At 38.5% G+C, this 20,170-nt stretch overlaps 1 protein-coding gene across 3 annotated transcripts in view; it reads left to right on the top strand.

Moving 5' to 3' along the window:
* dlgap1b (discs, large (Drosophila) homolog-associated protein 1b) overlaps positions 1 to 20,170 on the top strand; it is a 106,687-nt gene that overhangs the window by 29,415 nt on the left and 57,102 nt on the right. For 2 of the 3 annotated variants that reach the window (XM_042399360.1, XM_042399361.1), the window contains exon 2: positions 9,316 to 9,401. The gene's annotated coding sequence lies outside the window, so the exon portion shown is untranslated. Of the gene's footprint in view, positions 1 to 9,315; positions 9,402 to 9,999; positions 10,107 to 11,055; positions 11,149 to 11,870; positions 13,173 to 20,170 lie in introns of those variants that run through there. The other variant, XR_006093128.1, reaches the window with a different exon arrangement.

Raw genomic sequence — 20,170 nt, forward strand, 5'->3', positions numbered from 1 at the left:
ACCTGCGATCAATGTAGTCTTGAATGCCAAGAGCTGTGTCTGTTAAAAGAAAAAAAGAAAAAAAAAAAACCTCTCATAACTGCATTTTCTCATTTGTCTGGCTTCTGTCCAGGACTTTCAATCAATCCTTGCACAGCGAGAACTCTGAAAGAAATTGAATTAGGTCCTGGGCGTTGAACCACGGTTTCTTAATTGGCACAGGATTAGTTCACATTGATTTGGCCTGATTGGAGTCCCTAGCTTGTGTTTCCACTTAATCACCGAGCACACCCTTCTCTTGAACCACTATTTGCATGCACCCTTCCCCTCAGCCTATGTCTGTCATTCACACACTACTTTACCTTGAGTATTTGCATGAAATCATTGGCTTAGACTGTTGCTGCTTTTACTATCGCTATCACTTCTGCTGCTGCATCACACATACTACACTGCGTTAATCAGATTTCTTGGTGTTATTATTATTACAGCAGTTCGGGTACAGTATAGCAAAAGGCTGATGCTCTGCCAGGTCCAGAAAATTGCCCTCTGGTTACAGAAAATGCTCTGATACATCGCTGCTGTTATTCTGACTGAGCAGTGGAGAGCGATGGAGTGAGAGAAGGAGCCAAGGAAAGATGGAGAGAGATTGTCTCCAGGGGAAATAAAGTGAGGACAGGAAAGAACACAGATTATGCATGAGAGAGAACAAAAGAGTGGAAGAGAGCGAAAAAGATCACAAATAAGGTTGTGCAAGCAATATGCTCGGAAAGGGAGCAGCAGAGAGAAGATAAGGGAGACAGTTATGAATGGAGAGGGAGACATAGGAGTGGAGATGGACTGGAGCTGTGACAAGACTGTCTATTAAAAGTGCACTCTCTGCTTCCGCCTCTGGAAGCTGAGACCTTGAAAGCAAGCATCCCCATGGAATTAGATTTATTAGACTATATTGTATTTTCTGTGGAATTGATATGTGGAAATGAGCAACTTTTTGGCACCTCGATGTCAGGAGCCACTAAATAGTACCATCAACACGGGAAATCATGCTAACAGAATGTTTTATAGTATCTTGTGCTCACTGTATGATTAAAGCTCAGAATCTATCGGTATGTGTTGATATGTTTTTCCAAGGGTATGCATTCAGGATCTGTCATCTAGTCACTGACATGACTGGATTTGATTATAGGCTCTCTGACACACGGCAGATGGGAATTTCTATGTGGGTAATCAGCACATTGCAAGACCTGTCGCACACAGGAGAACAGCCACACAGTGTCACTCCAAATAGAAATAAGGTAGGGTGTTTGCTTAATTCAATCAGAATGGTTGAGGGGAGGCTGAAAATGCACTAAGCTGACAGGTGCTCATGGGACAAGATGTTATTGAGGAGGGCATTGCAGACATTGCTACTTACCTGCCTTCTTCACAATTCAACTATTCTTTTTTCCAACATTAGAATGTAACTTTTTAGCCGGGTTAGCTGTGTTTGACGCTGAAAATGGCAACCCAGAGGGTGAGTGAAAGGAAGCAGAATGCAATAATCAGCCAGTGGGAGGGATTATCTCTCCTGTCAGCATCTATTGAGCCAGACTGCAAGGTGGCCAACAGTATAAAACAACTCTTATGATTCTTTATATGTCATATTGGTATTCATTTCATTTTCAGGCGCAGTAACATTTACACAGTCAGACATAATGTGCCATATGTCTCCTTTACTCTTCCACTACATTCGCACCACAGGGCCTCATGCTCCGTGCCAAATTTGCTGCTCATATCTGATTGTGTTGGCTGCTGTTCATGTGTATTCTGGGATATAACCCATATCCTGTTCTAATAAGAACTGACAAGGATGTCAAAAAGACAAGTGCGCATAGAGAGACAACGACAAAAGGTATCACATCTCTTTTTGTACCTTTTAGTATGCTTCTCTTGCTCTTGCAGAGATTAGCCGTCCTGCTAACACTGAGGCTTAGTTCTATGCAAGGAAATCGGAAAATTTCCTAAATACCGTTGAGCTTTTCTCTGTTGTTGTGCCCGGCGTTTCTGACAGGCTGAGAAGTTATTGGCAGTGGGAGGGGTGGTTGTGTAGTGTTTGAATGTGCTATCAGAAGCTTTGACTGCATAAATCAATTCAAGTTCAGTACATGAATATTAGCCCAAGGTCACATAGCTGTCTCAGAGGACTTAACAATCTGCACAGCATCCTTTACCCATAGACATTGGAGAGGGATGAGGAAAGACTGCAAAAAAAAGAAAGCTGCATAACATTTTATATTTGGGGGGGGTTGTTTTAAGACCGCACCACAACAGCATTGTTTTTACATACTGTCATAACTTTAGATCTGTATCAAATGCATTTTAATGTAAACTTTTCACAAGAAGAAATAACTGATACAAAAACACAGAAAAAAAATATGTTGCCATACTTCAGGATTAGATATTTGGTTACATATCAGTATGTTTCAGATCAGAATGTATAAAGAAAATCATTTTAAGCAGGTTACATATGACAAAAAATGGAGTTTAGACTCCACCAGCTACAATATAAATCTCCCAGTGATCCAATATTTTAGCCCTATGTTATCTGATTTACACTATACCTTTTGTAATCACTATTTTTCTGTCCGTCTGTTTTCTGAGAGGACAGACCATCAGAGTTAATATCAACTTAGCTTGTTTCTCTAATGTTACAGAACACAAGTCTGAGTTTCCAGCTTAATTTCACAGTGCTGCGGACCTTTCTTCCAAAACAGACTCAAACTTGCATTCTGTGCCTTGGCACATGTCTGTATGTATACACGCAAACACCTGCTTTTAAATAAATGACTACCTGTCATCAGTGTGTGTTTCTCACATTACAGCGCTGTGAATTCATTAAGTGTGCCCTTTGGAAGTCTGACCTGCCAGGTGGGGTGCTGTCAACCCCACCTGCCTCTGAAGCACGCCCCGCATTTCAATTGCAAATACCGTTCACATCTCAGTGCCCTTGTAAAAAAATCCCAAAACACGTACGAGACCACACATTGACAGGCTTACACACACAACTCACATTCAGATTTTTTTTTGAGCAGTGCTTTAAAGTTAAACCTGCCACTTTCTGACTGGACAGCAGTGTTAAAACATATTTCATAACCCTCAGGCCTGGAGATGTATTTTTATATTCTGTCTCCTTGAAATGCTTTCTGTGTAGCTCTTTTCATCCTCTTGACCATTTTCTTCAGGTTCTTTGTGCAACAGGAAAAAAACACAAGACTGAGATTGTTGCCTCAGACGGGCATCCTGGTTAGTTTAATCACCCATGATTTATTCAAAATCTGGAATTATTTTAATCACACAGAGATTTGGGTGTATTTTGAATCGGATTAGTGTATGTTTTTCTGCGAGATGAGATTCTGCAAGTTCTCATCTGACTCGATGCATTCCTTCATGCATGTATTACACTGCTGCAGCCCTCAGGTTTTCGAGGGATGCTGCTGTACAGTATGTGTTTAGCTGACTGGGTTCGCAGTGATTGGATAAGCCCTAATAGAAAAAGTTGGGTCAGAGTGGGCCACGGCTTGGACTTAGAGTTTCCTGAGCAATGTCAGTCCAAAGTGACCTGAGACGGTATTATTGAGTCATCACTAGTTTATGTGTAAGAGTGTGTATGTAGAGGGGTGTGGGGAGGGGTTAGAGGCTCTTGTGGACAGGCAGAGCTAAATCTAAATCCCCCTTTTTTCCGTCAATAATTCTCTGCTTTTTCACAGCCTCTCTAATCTTCTTTCTGACGTGATTCACCTCTATTTATCACCAGAGTGCCTGCGTGCCTTAAACAATCAGGCAAAAGTGCGCAAAATGTCTGTTTGTGTGTGTTTACGTGTGAGCATGTGTGTCAGTGTGACTTTCAATCTGTACAGATCCTGATCTTCAACTAGATAAAGGTATGTGCCTGTGTGTGTGTGTGTGTGTGTGTGTGTGTGTGTGTGTGTGTGTGTGTGAGTGTTTGTGCTGTCTGCTGGTAGATAAGGAATTGCGCGATAACTTCTGAGTTGATGTTATGAGCCGCTGCTTCACAAATTCCATCTTTGTCCAAAATAAGCATCAACATCAGATCCACGGCCGACTGGTGTGAAGTCATGCTGCTGTGAAAATGTAATAAAGCATAGAGATAATCACAGCTGAAGTTTGAATAATGGCTCTGTATAATGGCTTTGTGCTACACCAGTGTAGAGATTATGCATCATGCTGGCCAGGCAGGCAGCCCGCTGGTGCTGCTGCTGACTCAGTGCAAGCAGGGGCTTGGGGGGTTAATGCAGCAGGGCCACAGTCGGATCCACAGCCCATCCTCATCTGCCAAAACTTCAAAGGATGCCCTGACAGAGTCTAAATCGCCATCTCCTCCGGTCCAAGCTCTGCAGAATATTTCCCCTCCCCCTCAGTGCACAGGTCAAACTCTGCCTCATCTTTTATGTATCGCTTACCCCATTGATTGCACTCTAAGAGATTCATGAGTACAGAGGGGCCTATTTCTGTATCACACTCTAGCACATGGAGTTTTTTTTTTTTTTTTTTTTCAAAACAAGATTTTTTTTCCCTCGTTTGTATAGCTCTAATTTAATTTCCTTCTCATTTTTTCTGTGTTTCTGTTTCTGTTCCTCTGTTGTTTTTATTCTGGTTTTATACCTATCTCTCACTGTGCATCACTCTCCCAACTTCCACTTATTTTGCATAGAAGGTCACAGTGATTTCCCCGTTTTACAGACCTCTTCTTTCCTTTTTTTGCTATTTATTGTGCACTAATGAATTATTCAGTCTGCAGGCAGTGAATATAGTAAATTTTAGAGCTGCAGTATAGAAGATGGGCACATAGGTCAACTTCTTCAAGTCAAATCTGGACACATATCTTCTTTCTAAATGATCTCAAAAATATTTTTTTGCATGTTTAAAGACAGTAGAAAATAAACAATCATTTCTTATTTTTGTGTGTATGTTGTAGACTCATCTTCTTCCTTTTGCCGCTTACGTTCACTGAGAGCAGTGACATTGTTCTTCCAAACACTATATTTTAGGGGCAGCTGTGACTCAGGAGGTAGATCGAGTTGTCCACAAATCAGAAGGTCAGTTCGATCCCCAGCTCCTCCTGTCCACATGTCGAAGTGTCCTTGGGCAATATACTGAACCCCAAATTGCTCCCGATGGTTGTGCCAGCACCCTGCGTGGTAGCTTGCCACCATCAGTGTGTGAGTGTGTGTGTGAAAATGGATGAGTGAGCAGCAGAAAAAAAAACTGTCAAGGGTATTTGGGTAAAAGCACTATAAAAATGCAGCCATTTGCCATATTATCATGCCAATCTTGTGTCTAATGTATTCTTTATGTTCATCCTTAGTTTTTTTTACTCATTCATATGTTGATCCATATTTTAACAGGCCACCCTAACCCCTCCCCATCCCTGTTTCTGCACCTGTGTTTAAGTGATGTGTGTGTTATGCACCCCAGCAGAGTGTGAAATTGAAATTCTTTCCTGCAGAGGTGACATGATTGACAAAGAAGACAGGACAAAGGAGATGTGAAATCTCATCTTTTACTTTCCACTTGTGATTTTCCACTTGTGATTTCCCACCTGTGATTCATTTAAAGGTGATTTTATCATTCTTCATAGTATTTATATTTCCATACTATAACATGTTTATGAAATTATATTTTATTACATTTAATGATAATGTGCTTCTTAATTTCTCTCCTCAGACATTATGTGACCTTGCAATAATAAGAGTTCTGAGTGGTTTTGAGATATTGATGATACTGATTGGTTTTCACATCCTAAATAGCAAAACTGACATGCAGTGAAGTTCTCCGTCATTCTTTAAAATAAGACACATCTTAAATTAGCATGAACTGTGTAATTAACATTAGCAAGCTAGCTCAATGTATAGAAAAGATTTAAAAAATACTTCAAACTTAGTTGTAACAGTGCCAATAAAATGCTGATTAACTTAACAGTTGAAACCAAGTTAGAGAATGACTAACTGTCTAAAACAAGGATGTTCACTTTCTGCGTATCTATTTATTAGAACAATAGAAATGTTAGCTCAAAAAGTAAGAAAGAATAACAAAATAGAAGGTCTAAGAATAAATAGTCTAAAATCAAAAATTTCAATGTATGCGAACAATGTTAATTTTCAAATTCAGCCAACTGTTTCATCCTTCACTGTGTTAGTTGAAGAGCTCAATAATTTTTCAGTTATCTCCGGACTGAAACCCAACTATGATAAATGTACTGAATTATGAATTGGGTCTCTGAAGGACACAGATTTTGAGCTCTGTGGTGATCTGCCATTGAAATGGTCAGATGGCCCAAAAGACGTCCTAGGTATACATATCCCTAAAAACATGGAACATATTACAAAGAAAAACTTCAATAGAAAGCTACATATAGTTTAGAGAAAATTACAAGTTTGGGGATTGACTAATCTAACTTTATATGGAAAAATAACAGTGATAAACTCTTTAGTAAGTCCGCAGTTTATCCATATTCTCATGTCATTACCTTCCCCAGGAGAAGAGCTGTTTAAAAAATATGAACAGAAGGTGTTCAATTTTTCATGGGGTGGACAAGATAAGAAGTAAGATATCTATGAGATATCTATATAATGATTACAAACATGGTGGACTTCAACTGTTAAATCTTAAAGCATTCCACTTTGCATTAAAAGCATCCATTATACCTAAATTTATTTCAAATCTGCAGTGGTTCTCAGCAAAGTTATTGATGTCCGTTTATCATCTGTTCCATAAAGATTTCTATCCTTACCTTCAGTTGACTGCTTTTTAGTTTACTATATTAAAGTGAAAGTCATTTCCATACTTATCATGTTTTTTTGAAGAGGTCATAGTCAGATGTTTTCAGTACCAATATCATCAAAAAGAACCCTGTTATGAAATCCAGAGCCAAGGGTTATGGTACAATGGAAATATTTTGATTAAAGATGAGCCTTTGTTTATTGAATTCATGTTTGAAAAGAGGAATATTATTTTTAAATGATCTTTTGAACAGTGTAGAAGTGTACGGTAATATTTGTGACCCTCTTACATATAATCAACTCCGGGCAGCTATATCACAGACCTGGAAAAGGAAACTATCATTATGTACAAAACGAATGGTATGTTGCCCCTATATTAAGGATACAACATGAATGAACAAGAAAAAAATAAACAAAAAATATATATCAGTTATACACGCATCTTAAAAAAATATATCTGCTGCACCGGTAGCTATTCAAAATGGGAGGATTTGTTAGACAAATGTATCCCATGGAGGAAAGTATTTACATGCGTTTACACCAATGCTTTTGATGTCTCCACTAGAATTTTAAAACTAAAACTAATCTACAGATACTTGCCCATGAAGAATATGCTTAAAAAATGGGGCATCCAACAATGTGACCGAACAGTGGATCTCAGTTTACAACTCAGTTTTTTATAGTTGTCCTTTAACCATAATGTTTGGTGATTTAAGGGATGATTAAGAAGGAAAAGACTCGAACAACGTCATCATTATGATGGGGACAGCATATATATTTAAAGCTACAAAAAGAGAGCAATTAAACATTGAATGTTTCAAGATGTTTCTGAAGTATCAGTGGGTTCTTGAAAAGGATGTTAATAGGAATAAAGAACAGAATTTAATTTTTGAATGAGGGTGGGATGCTTTGAGTCAGGGTGAAGGCTGATGTTAAAAAAAGGATAAATAAAAAAACATTGAAATGTTGATAAAGGTCAACTAAAGGGATGTAAATATGTTTACTTTTTGGCTGTAAAACCAAGTAAACAATTATGTATGAGAGTGCATGTATGTGGATATGTATATGAATATGTGTCAGCGAGTGGTATGTGTATGAATATGAACCTAGGAAACACTTTTTTGTTTGTTTGTTTGTTTTTGGTTTTTTCCTCTACTTTCCCTTGTCTTTTTTAATGTGTTGTTGTTGTTGACACTCAGTATTTTCCTTTTTATGTATGTATCCCTTTGACCTAGTGTAATAATTAACAAAAAAAAAGTTAGAGAATGACTTTGGAGATAGATAAATAAAAAATTTAAAGTAAACCTATAAAAAATGTTAAAAACTTGTCAAAAATAGTTTTGGGTGAATAACTCTGAGGTCACAAATGATAGCTTATGTGGATAGTTTTGTGTTTTGTTATAACTCTGCTCTAACTTTTCTTGAACTTGTTATTTTATTGGTATCTCTGCATCCTTGTCATGTGAAAAGGACCTAAAGCCCCCCTGGAGTATCTGTGCCCTTCCTTCCTGTGTGTGTGTGTGTGTGTGTGTGTGTGTGTGTGTGTGTGTGTGTGTGTGTGTGTGTGTGTGTGTGTGTGTGTGTGTGTATGTGTGTGTGTGTGTGTGTGTGTGTGTGCTCGCGCGCACTCCCACCTAGTGAGCATCAGACAGACCACCATCTGTTCCATGCCCCCACATTGACCTACCTGCCCCTTCCTCTTCATCACCTTCATAGGATATCATATCGTAGGATATCTTTCTAGAAAATGCATTTGCAAAGTGTTCTGAAAGGCACGCTAATGAATCTGGTCTGATAGGATATTATATGGGATAATTATATAAGATGTGTCTCAGAGCTGGATGTTCCTTACATAAGCCTTTCCATTTGAGAAAAAAAAAATCCTCAACAACATGAGACCATACGCTTTAAGAGATGGGAGCAGAGTGTTGGTGATCTGCTTTATTGTAAAGCAGAGTGAGTCATTGCCCCGAGACAAAGACTGGCACCCTCTCTCAAAACACCTTAAGGACTTAACACGCTAGATTTAAAGAAGCGCAAATAGGCTTAAAATGAATTTCCTCCCCTTATCTTTTCTTTTTTCTTGCCGGCTATGAATTCTGCCCATGTCCCCCTCCCTCCTTTCGTGCCATTTCTTTGAAATGTTACTTCCCAAAAGACAGGATCAAAAACCAACACACTGGCGCTGTGATTTTACAGCCAAACTCAACTGGTCTTAGCCGATTATGCACACAGCCATTTTAATGTCTTTTAATCTAACCACTCTGGTCAATGAAGATGAACGTTCTCCATTTACTGTTGGGGTCTGAGCTAAAGCAAGGGAGGGGGGGTTGTGTATTTCTTTTTTTATCTCCAAATGAGTCTTGTGCTGTCCACCATCCCCCCAGCATTTCACCAGTAATTGCAACACTGAAGTGAGTCTGGAAAAGAGCAGGGAGCAACAACACAGCTTGAGCACATGGCACATGGGCCAGCACATTAGCCACCAGGGCACCGCAGGAGTGTTTTGATGTGTTGTGATGAATTCTCAACCACGGACTCTGTCTTTGTTCGTTCCAAGGTGGAGAGATGTGCACGCACGGAGGACAAGGAGCCTGGAATTAATCACAGGAGAGAAAACATGCCGAAGTTGAGACAATAAAGAAGGTGAGTTAGACTTCTCTGCATGATTGTTCTCTCCACTGGATCATCATCATACTGCTGACAGTGTCCCTACACCCTAAGAAATGAAACTTGGATGTTGTTTGCATTACATAGTTGTTTTAGGTGGAAACCACTAAATAATTGCACTTTTTACCATCAAAACAAGAACAACCTTCTTGTTTTGATGGTCAAAAATGCAATTATTTAGTGCATTAACATAACAGTGTAAGGTTTCAGGAATACACAATTGTGCTGATTTGAACCTACATAATCAAGTTATTTAAAGGACCAGTGTGTAGAATCCTTTGTCCTTTCTGGGCTACTGTAGAAACATGGCAGTGCAACATGGCAGCCTCCATGGAAGGAGACCCACTTCCTGTGTAGATATTAAGGGCTCATTCCAAGGTTATGAAAACACAACAATTCTTATTTTCAAGCGATTTTACACTAATTAAAACATACTTATGAATATTATATTCCATTTCTGCCAAGTCCATTACTTACTAAATTCTACACACTGCACCTTTAAAACGTACTGCAGGCATTGGAATGAATAAAGAGTGTCCCAACGCGCTTTCCATATTTCTCTGCACATGTGCAGCACGCGCAGGTTAGCAGCCATTTTCTCTTGCAGCTGGACCAGATGTTCACAGCGACCGTTGGCTGAAAGTTTTTATTGCAATCTACAACCATCCATCGATTTTGTTGGTAAGTATGTGAATTATTTCAAATATTTAATTTATTGGTGCATAAACAACAGCAGGCAAGATTTTTTTTACTTTTTATGTGATCGGTCATATACTTTAATGTTAGATTTGAAAAGCCTGTTGTAGCTAGCGTAATTCTCACACTACTGATTGTGTTTGTCTTGTAGTAGTAAAATTGTGACAAAGAGGCAATACTGTATAATTTAACAATTTTTTGTAGCTTTGTCTTATTTTGTTACTCTCACTGAGTACTTTATTAGGTACACCTCTGCAATCTAATGCAATCCAATACAACAGCTCTGCCATGAATTCTACTTTTACAAAGCTCGTACATTTTCAGTTTTTGTGGACATTGTCAAAAAGGTGATAATTCCACTTTATGTTTATTATAGAGGTTGTAGTGGGTGGCGGTGGTGTACTGGAGTGTTCCTAAAATTTTGCTTACTTTGTGTGTGGTAGTGGAGTGGACAAAATATCAGGAACATTCTTCAACATACTGCACTCCAGTACACCACCAGCAACCACTACCACCTCAATAACAAACATAAAGTAGAATTATCAGCTCTCTGACAATATCAACAAAAACTGATTTGTAGTGGTTTGTAGTGAAGTTTATAGGCTTCATAAAAGCAGAATTCATGGCAGAGCTGTTGTATTGAATTGCATTAGATTGCACAGGTGTTCCTAATAAAGTTAGTTAGTGAGTGTATTAGCTAACATTAGCTTAGTTCATTCCTCATGTACTAAGTTACGTAACAGATGAGCCACAGAGCTAATTATCCATTTCTTTGGAAACTACACTCAGCGACTCTGCAACTCTGCAACTTCATAACACAGTCCCTTGTGATCAGTCCCTGACATTTAGGCTGAATAAAATTGTCAGCACTGTGTGAACACAGCATAGTCTGTGGAGTTATGTGTAGATTGTGAAGGTTTGTTCATTTGCACAGAAGCCCAGCACTGAAGATCATCAAGAATGTGTCCTAAAAGGGCTTTGCTGCAACATCAATGAAAAGCCTGACACCCTCATAAAGGAGTACTTGGTAAGTTGCATAATAAAGTATGAACCATAGCCTGATCAAACATTTTAGATGAGAATCATGACAACATAGATATGTACTGAATGGAACATTTAACAATGTGAAAATTAACTTGTTTGTGTTTTTCTGGTTGACAATCCATGTAATCATGTAGTTCAAACATCATTGTGTAGCTTCCGTGTTCACACTTGCAAGAAGGTGTGCTCTACTGCACGATAAGTCTTGAATAACTGTAGGTGTGTTAAAATGTCAGCTTGGGGAATTGTCTGTGCTGCTGTCAAAGTGCTCCTGCCTCTTTGCAAATTTTTATTCTTGTTCACTGCCTACAGCTCAAACATGTCTGTGGAATTTCTGCACTCCTATTTCTTACTGGTATATTAGCTGGGCACTTTTTCAATTGATTTGGCCAATGCTGACAGCACAAGTCCAAATCTTCCATGTTCTAGTTAGAGATGAAAAAATGTTGTTTCATTTAATTAGTTGATTGACCAAAGTAATTGGCAACTATTTTGATAATATTGTTTTGCAAGCAGAGATTGAATTTTTTGTTTTGTCCAAATATCTCATTGGGCTTTGGGAAATTCTTATGGCCACTTTTACTAAAGTCTGACAATTTATAGACATTTGAGAAATCAGTTAGAGTAATTCATATTGAAAATGACAGCTGCAGTCCTAGTTCTTATAAACAGATTCTAATTAATATTTTGTTTTTCTTCTATTTTTAGGATATTGTTCATCCTGGTGCAAGGAAAGTAATGGAGGAAATGGTCTTGGGAATCTATGTCATGTGATGGAGCAGAGCCAACAGATCCCCCTGAGGATGTTGGCTTCATAATTCAGAAGGTGGAGGTGGTGAACGATCTTAGAGATGTTGCTTTGCCTGATCTGCAAGCCTAAACTTAAGCTACCCCGAGAATCTGAAATACACATTTGAATTTCTTCAAAAAAATTGATGTTGATGGAGTTTGATTGCAACAGACTTTTCACAAAGGTGCAGGTCCTCAGAAACAGACTACATGAATAATTTCACCTGCAATCAATGAGACTGTGAATCTTGGGTTAGGTTCAGTGAGCAATTGTGAACTGAGTATCTTTGGACTCTTTGTTTGGCCAAAAAAAAAGCAATTTCAACAGTTGTGACATTTGTTTCCAGTTTCTCAGTTTTGAGCATTTGATGTTATGTCAAAACAAACTGAACATCTTCAGATTTCAGACCGCTTTCTAGATGAAAGAAGATGTCTAAAGACAGAATACTGATTGATTTTTATCATATTTGTCATCCCTCAACCAAAACTGCCATTTGCTGTTTGTAATTTGTTAGTGCTTGCTGCTGCCTGTTTTCATATCACTGCGAACTGAGCATTTTGGACTGCTGGCTCAACAAAAAAGATATATGAAGACAGAATGGTCTTTCTTATTTGTTAGTATTTGCTGATATTTTGTTATGTCACTGGAAACTTAGAATTTTTGCATTTTTGACTGCTGGCTAGATAAAAGATCTCTAAACACAAAATATTAATCCATCAGCCAAAACTGCCAAACATTTGCTGTAATTTGTTACTCATTGCACTTGTTTGTTTTCATATCACTGTAAACTGAGCGTATGTGCATTTTGGAGTGCTGGCTTCACAGAAAAAAGATTTTTCTAGTTTTACAGTCGTGAGCATTGACTGATATTTGAATGCACAAAAATGGCAATTTGATCAAATTGGGCTGTAGTGATTCTCGACTTTTTAAAGAATAATTCAGGCAATGCACTAGAATATTAAAAAGGGTAATTATTTGTTAATTTCTGTATATTTTTATTCATATTTATGTATCTCTTTGTATATTTTATCTATTTTAAGTAATGCATGACATTAAGGGCAAAATAGTACAAAATGGTAGAAAATGGTAAATCTTTCTGCATTTGCTTCCTTGGTTTCATGATGTATTATTGCAAATATATTGATGTCACTTTTGTGAAGCACATTCCTCAACATTTTTTGATCTGACACTGTTCAATAAAGTCAGGTGAGGTACAATTACTTAAGTTGTATTTATTTCCCTCACTTACCTTGATGGAGCATGTAGTGTTCAGTCATTTTAATACAATCAACAAAATCCTACAACATTAATACAACTCACCTGTGTTAGATAAATTTAACATAGCTGTGGTTTGTAAATCAAATGTAAATGTGTTAGTAAAATCAATAGTGTGTTCAGTTAATTCTACATAACTGAATGATGAAGCATTTAATCAATACAGATTGGAGAGATTTGCTTGACGGTATTTAGTAATGATTCTCTGTTCCTTTTCTCATTTATTCAACTCAGTTATGTGGGACCGGTTGACATAACTAAATTAAGTAAATGTAACATTTTATTTGTGTATGAGTAGCTTTGGATGCAACTTTAATTGATGCACAGATCAGTAAGTGCCTATGAAGTGGGTCCCACTAAGGTAAAGCAGTACATAAAGAAAAACCTTGACATATATTCTATCAACTCTGTTACGGTTGCCTCTGAATGCTGTCAATTTTCACACCTGCACACTTGCGATTCACCTCCGACCTTTTGAATGCAGCCTTCCGTACGCCAGCTATAACCTTTCAGTGCACCCTCAGTAGAAACACATCTGTCACAAGCTTGACAGCCTTGCATCGATGCCAGCAGAAATGAGACAGAAAGAGACACAAACGTCGAGCAGAGAGTGACAGAGGGGGCGAATGGCGGGGAAAAGGTGAATGACAGAAAGATGCAGAGATGCGAGGGACAGACAAAATGAGAAAGAGGGTCTCACAGAGGCTGTTTGGATGAAAATGTGTTTCCCCTTTCTGTGTAATGATAACTGGTGACAGAGCAGATGGTGGTGGTGAGATAAACAGTTTTAAAAAGTGTGGAAAAGTGCTTAATAGCAAGTAAAAGTGCTGAACATGTTTACTGTGCCAAACATAAGTCAGAGCACTCTAGCAATGTTGTGCAGACGGCAAATAAGAGAGAGTGGAGAGGATTTGTAGTTATTTTTGTCACAAATGGGAATGAAATAAAAACATTAATACTAAAGTTATAATCGGATATCATCATCATGATCTACTTTCTCTTGCTGATGGATGCTGTATGATACCCTCCATCCTGTTCCTGAGTGTATCATTTATATTTATAGATATTATTACTGAGATGTTACCTAACACGTAAAATATTCCACATGGTACTCTCTTTGAGATTGGAACCTCTTATATATTGAAATGGACAATTCCCACTATATGCAATCCATAATAAGTAATTTAATACTTCAAGTGATTGAACATTTATGTTAATACTACGGGCAGAATATGTTGGGACTGTAGTTTTTCTTTAATTTTAGATTTTAGAATAATTCTATGTACATTAGATGTTTCAGAAATGCAACATAAGTATGTACAGTATGTTGAATATGCTTGACAGTAAACTGTACAACAGTATGATGACTTATTTTGAGCTACAATACAATGAGTGAGTGAATACATTTTTCTTTCAGGAGAAAACAGTGTGTTCATAATAATTAGCAGCTGCAACTGTATTAGAATGGAAATAGTGCACCGTCATTACCATGAGTGGTTAACATCTAATCAGGCATGGGATCCCATCTCTGGCTCAGCTCTTGTAGACGAGCCAACCCTAAACCCTAAGGCCCGGGGCCACTGCCAAAAAGCTGATTTACAGTGAGCACAGCTTATCGTTTGAAAACGTATCATTGCACAGGCTTGGGTCATCATCGAAGGCTATTTGAAAAGAAGTAATGTGGTTTACAAACAGACCCTATAAGCCAGTGTGTTTTGTATAGCAGGGAAGCTCAGAGAAGGAGGGAAGCATTCGGCAGGCAGCAGGATAAACAGGTTGATAGCCGAGGCTGTATCACAGAATTCCTGCTGTGCAGCTCCACTCTTCAGTTTGACAGTTTTTTCCAAATATCTCGATGTTATCCTGTGAAAACAACATTTTGAGTTTTCATCATCAAGCGTTTTATATTTTTTTCTTCTGTGGAGTGTGTTTATGGAGATTAGGTAGCGAATGAGTGCGTAATTAGGACTGATCAGATGAGGTAAATCTTGGCCAGTGGGAGGAGAGTCATGGCGCTGATACTGGCAATCACTGCAGAACAGAACGGACACCCGGGGTTGAGTAGGGAAAAGATTGAAGAGGAATGATCAAAGAGGTGAGGGGGCTGCAAGCAAAGTAGAGAGGGAGAGTGTTTTTGATGTCACAGAGGGGAGAGAAAGCCGTAGCTACTGGGATGTTGAATGACTGGACATCCAGCTGAACATTACATACACCACTTACAGTGTAGAAATGTGTGAGAGCTACTTCTCATACCAAACTCACTCAGAGGTGCTGCTTGTCATTGATATTAACAGATTAACAGGAAACACCTCAGACTAAATTAATCAGCTGAAGTCAGCGTGCAAGTAACACATTTGTTGAACTGGAGCTTCGAGGCAAATTTTTGTCATTCGTTTCTTCAGTTCTTTCACTGCAGACAACCACAAAAGAGTTTTATGGAGAATACACATTGGTAGAAATAGGTTGCAGTGGATGATAGTAGCTCTGAAACTGACAGTTGTGTGTTATAGTTTGATATGATCGTTAAATCGGATGCTGTAAAAACATTTTTGCGAAATCAAGAGCAGCTAAATACCCAATTTTAGAGCTTAATAATTGACATCTAAGTAGTATTAATCACAAACAGTTATCATATAATTTACAGTACATCAAAGCGTTCAGAAACTTTATAACGGGTTCAGTGTTTCAAAGTGTATTTTATGATTAAAGTATGAATAAAACCGTAATATTTCTTAATATAGAATACTGGGAAACACTTCCTTATCTTCAAACAGCCCCAGTTCATTAATTCATGACAACACATTTGCAGACTTTGATTAAAACCCTTTTTTCTACCTTTCAAAGCATACTTTAAGATTATATCTCTTTCTGCAGAATTGAGTATGCTTGACCATGGTTCACATTTTAAGTATTGTCCATGATGACATTAAATATGCAAAAAGTTAATGGTATTTAATAGAGCGTGCGTCACCTCAGTATACCAGGAAGTTGGAGGCTGTTATCTGTGTGTACCTGAGCAAATTATGAAATTGGAAGCTAATTTAACTTGCGCGGTAAGCAGCACATTTCACAGTTCATTTGGCTGTTCATGAAACACGCAACAACAAATCATCTCTACACCTCTAACACTTTGTTTCCAATTCCAACATTTAACTGTGCTATGGCAGGTGAGAGAGGACATTGGTATGATGTATTATTTAGCACACACACAAAAACACTAATTGATTCTCTCAGTGATCACATAGATAAGTATTGTACAAAGATTTATAACAATATTACAGTTCAAATGCATAATGTTCGACCTTGCACTAAAGACAAACCCAATTAGTTTCTTCCCTCTCAGCTGAACAGTACATTAGCTTTTGGAATACAAAATTCACTTGCTAATGTTTTAAACATTTTGAAAATATGACTAAATGATGACTATAGTTGACCTGTGTACTCTCCATGAAAAACCTGGAAAGTATTGCTTTTAATTTTCTGTACACACTCAGTGTTTGACCTTAAAGGAAAACAACAGAACATTTTGAACGTTGCTGAATGAATATTGCTGAAACAAAAAGTGGAATTACCCTGAAAAACCCCAGATTTGTGAATGCAGACTCTTGTTTTCAGCTTTAGGAGGGAGGTTTCATTTACAGACCTCTTGGTTCACTTAGCCTTAGATGCACAAATAACATATTAAGTCTTAAACTAAGAGCTATTAAAATGTATTTCGCTTTTAGGATATTTAGCTCATATAATTCCAACCAGCCTGAGTGAATCACAAACAAAGGAGAGTTATTTTGGGCAGACATGAGCATGCATCTGAAAAACAGCATCTTTGTCGTGCATTACTCAGTTTCTCTATCAAGTCTGTCTTTCCTGATGTCTTTTTTTCTCTCTCCCTCTCTGTGGTCTCCTCTTCCATTTTAATGCAATGTTATTCATTACAGATGTTGCTGAATGTCTGTCCTGGATGACATAACATGTTGACCAACGTATTAGCTCTAACAACGGAAAATAGCCACAGAATTTCTCCTGAGTGAGACAGCAGTAATCTGAATTTAGCAACAAGGCTTCAGTCTTGAGTCTCTGATAGACGTTAGCTAAGCCTGGGTTGACAGGAGACATAATTGAGTCCATTTTGATGACATAAGCCTTGCTGATTCCATTTAGTTGGGAATTTTCAAGCTCCTTCCATGTCGCCAAATGTTGATGTGAGGTCAGCTGGGAGCTAGCTGCTAACCGTCAGCGCACAGCGCTCACCTGGTCTGACACCTGCTCTCTGTGCAGGCAGCATGTTTGGCTCAAATCTCCACAGTGTGCTGGGAAAGCTAGAATTATGCCTCCTAGCTTCTGTGCATGTGTGTGTGTGTGTGTGTGTGTGTGTGTAGTGTACTGTGCGTATGCATGGGGATGTATCTGTATTTATGATTGTTTGCTTTGTGTACGCATGTGTCGCAATGGATATGCGTCCACCAGCGCTTATGCGAGAAGACAGCGGGCTAGACCCCCCTTCCCCCCACCCATCTTGCTCAGTTGGATCTCACTCCCGGATCTGTCAGGCGTCTGTTGACGTGTCCTCGATGTGACATGCCACCCACAGTGAAGGAGTGGGACAAACCATCAAGCTTTTTTTCATCGTTTTTCCCGAGTACCTCCCATAACCAGCCTGTAACCTCTGCCCTCAGAACTTAAGCAGATAGGCTCGCATTAGTCTTAGAGTTGGAGTCAAGGTAATCTCATCAAAAGGCTTCAGTTGTTCGTCAGTCCATTATGTAAAGTTTCCCCAAAAGAAACACATGGTTAAATGGTTAAATTTGGGAGTGTGTGTGTGTGTGTGTGTGTGTGTGTGTGTGTGTGTGGGGGGGGGGGGGGGGGGGGGGGGGGGGGGGGGGGGTCAGTTTTGTTGACTTCCTCCTGCAAGTTTAATTATTTTCTGAGCTTATTTCAATGCAGAATAATATTATGCAAATCACAAATTATTGTTATCAGGCTTCACTGGTATTTTGTTAATACGGTATTTAATCTTTATTTAGCACATATTGTCTAATAAAAGTTTCATAAACAGTACGTATTTAGGACTACTTCAGCTAAAAGTACATTAACACATTAGCTGTGTGCACTTAAGGTCAGCTCTGTTTTACAGACATGTAATTAACTTTAGAATCAGTTGCTTGAAATCACCTGACACTTTGGACGCCTGTGGCATCAGTGTGATGGTAATGCTGCCTGACAGTGGCAAGTGACTGTACTGTGCATACTGTACAATCAAAGTGCATACACATAAACACGCTGCTTGTTCCAGCAGTGAATGTGGGTCTGCATGTTTTTTCATAAAACAATGATTGTTCTGCATATCACGTGCAATGATGCATTGAATTTTTACTGAGTAGGAAGAGGATTAAAATAACAAATCATCTCATGAAACACACAGTGAGGCAGCTGAATATGTATGCAGGTTGTTTTGTAAAGTTTAATTGACCATGTTCAGTTTATTTGTGCTGTTCACAAGCAACTGCATGACTGGAAATAGCAGCTGTAATGAAGAAGCAGCAGCTCTTTATTATCAACTACAAGTGTATGAACACAGCAGAAATGCCACACGGAGGAAATCAGTTGCAAGCCTCACACTGACATTAGCAGCATTAGCAAATTTTTCACATGTGGGTCATGGCTGCAGTTGATGGATGAGGCCACAATGTGTTATGTAGAACATGCACATACACACAGACACACAGAGCATGACTCTCCAGGGTTCGATTTAGTTATCACCGTCACAGCACTATGCTGCTTCCACGTAGTCCAGGATTACGCGCCCCAGATTTCACAGCTCTTAAGAGAGAATATAAACATGAATGTTATTATTCTGTGTAAGCACAGATGGAAATGTGCATATCCAAACATAAGGCGGATGCTTTTTTACCTGACATTTTATTAGTTTGTGTGTTGGAGCGCTCAGAATTGCTTTTTGAATGTTACTGTGGCGTACATTGAGGGGGATTTTGATAAAAATGCACATTAAGCAAAAGGATTTAGCATTTAATTTTCATGTCATATAAACATATGATTTGAATATATTTTTTTTGTCATTGTATTCATATGCATTCGGAAATTCATTAATTTTTCCCACAGACAATGCAAGGTGACTGACAGTTGGCACTTCTGTGGCTTGGATCAGCATTAAAATCTCCCAGTTGAGTCTTCAGTACAAAAGATTAGCAACTGGTTCTTTGATTAAAAAGTCTTTGGGGGGCAATAAACGTCCGATTACCAAGCTTAAAATTGTCATGTGTGCAAGCAACTGAGGGTGGAAGCTAAAGATTACGATGTTAAGAAAACAAATGACACAATCTGCAGTGTAAATCAATTTACATTTGGATGCTTGGGGGGTGGGGGTGGTGGGGGGCTCTGCATGAATTGGACATGACTGTCGGTTTTGGAAAGCACAATAGTTCCAAATCTCCCATAGGTGCTCATTTGAGTTTAAGTCTGTTAACATGAGGATAAGGTTTACATAATTTTCATTGTCATCAAACTCAGTAACCCTTCATCATAGCACTATCATCTGAAATGTTTCATCACAGGATAATAGAGAGGATAAAAGAGGTTGTAAGACTGGGGTCTGGTCATTTTTCACTATTTTTCTGCATGCCCTGCTGATACACAAAGATATAAAGCATAACAAATGGTGACTTCTGTTTCTGTCCACACGTATGATCCCAGAGCAGTTGGTACATATGAGTTCTCATTAGCTGGGGTGAAAACACATTGTTTTCCGCAAGAAAATCCATTTGTTTCCATGGTGATACTGTCCTCCCTTGTCCAATTTCCTTGGCTGCTTTTTATGGATAGATTTATTGAACTTTATTAAAAAAGAGGAGAGAGAAAAGAGTTAGTAATTTCTCACACTCTGTAATATCAAGGTGGTGGAGGCTGAACATTTGGAAAGGCTCAAAGT

This window comes from Thunnus maccoyii, chromosome 21 (genome assembly GCF_910596095.1).
Source record: "Thunnus maccoyii chromosome 21, fThuMac1.1, whole genome shotgun sequence".
NCBI classification, from domain to species: domain Eukaryota; kingdom Metazoa; phylum Chordata; class Actinopteri; order Scombriformes; family Scombridae; genus Thunnus; species Thunnus maccoyii.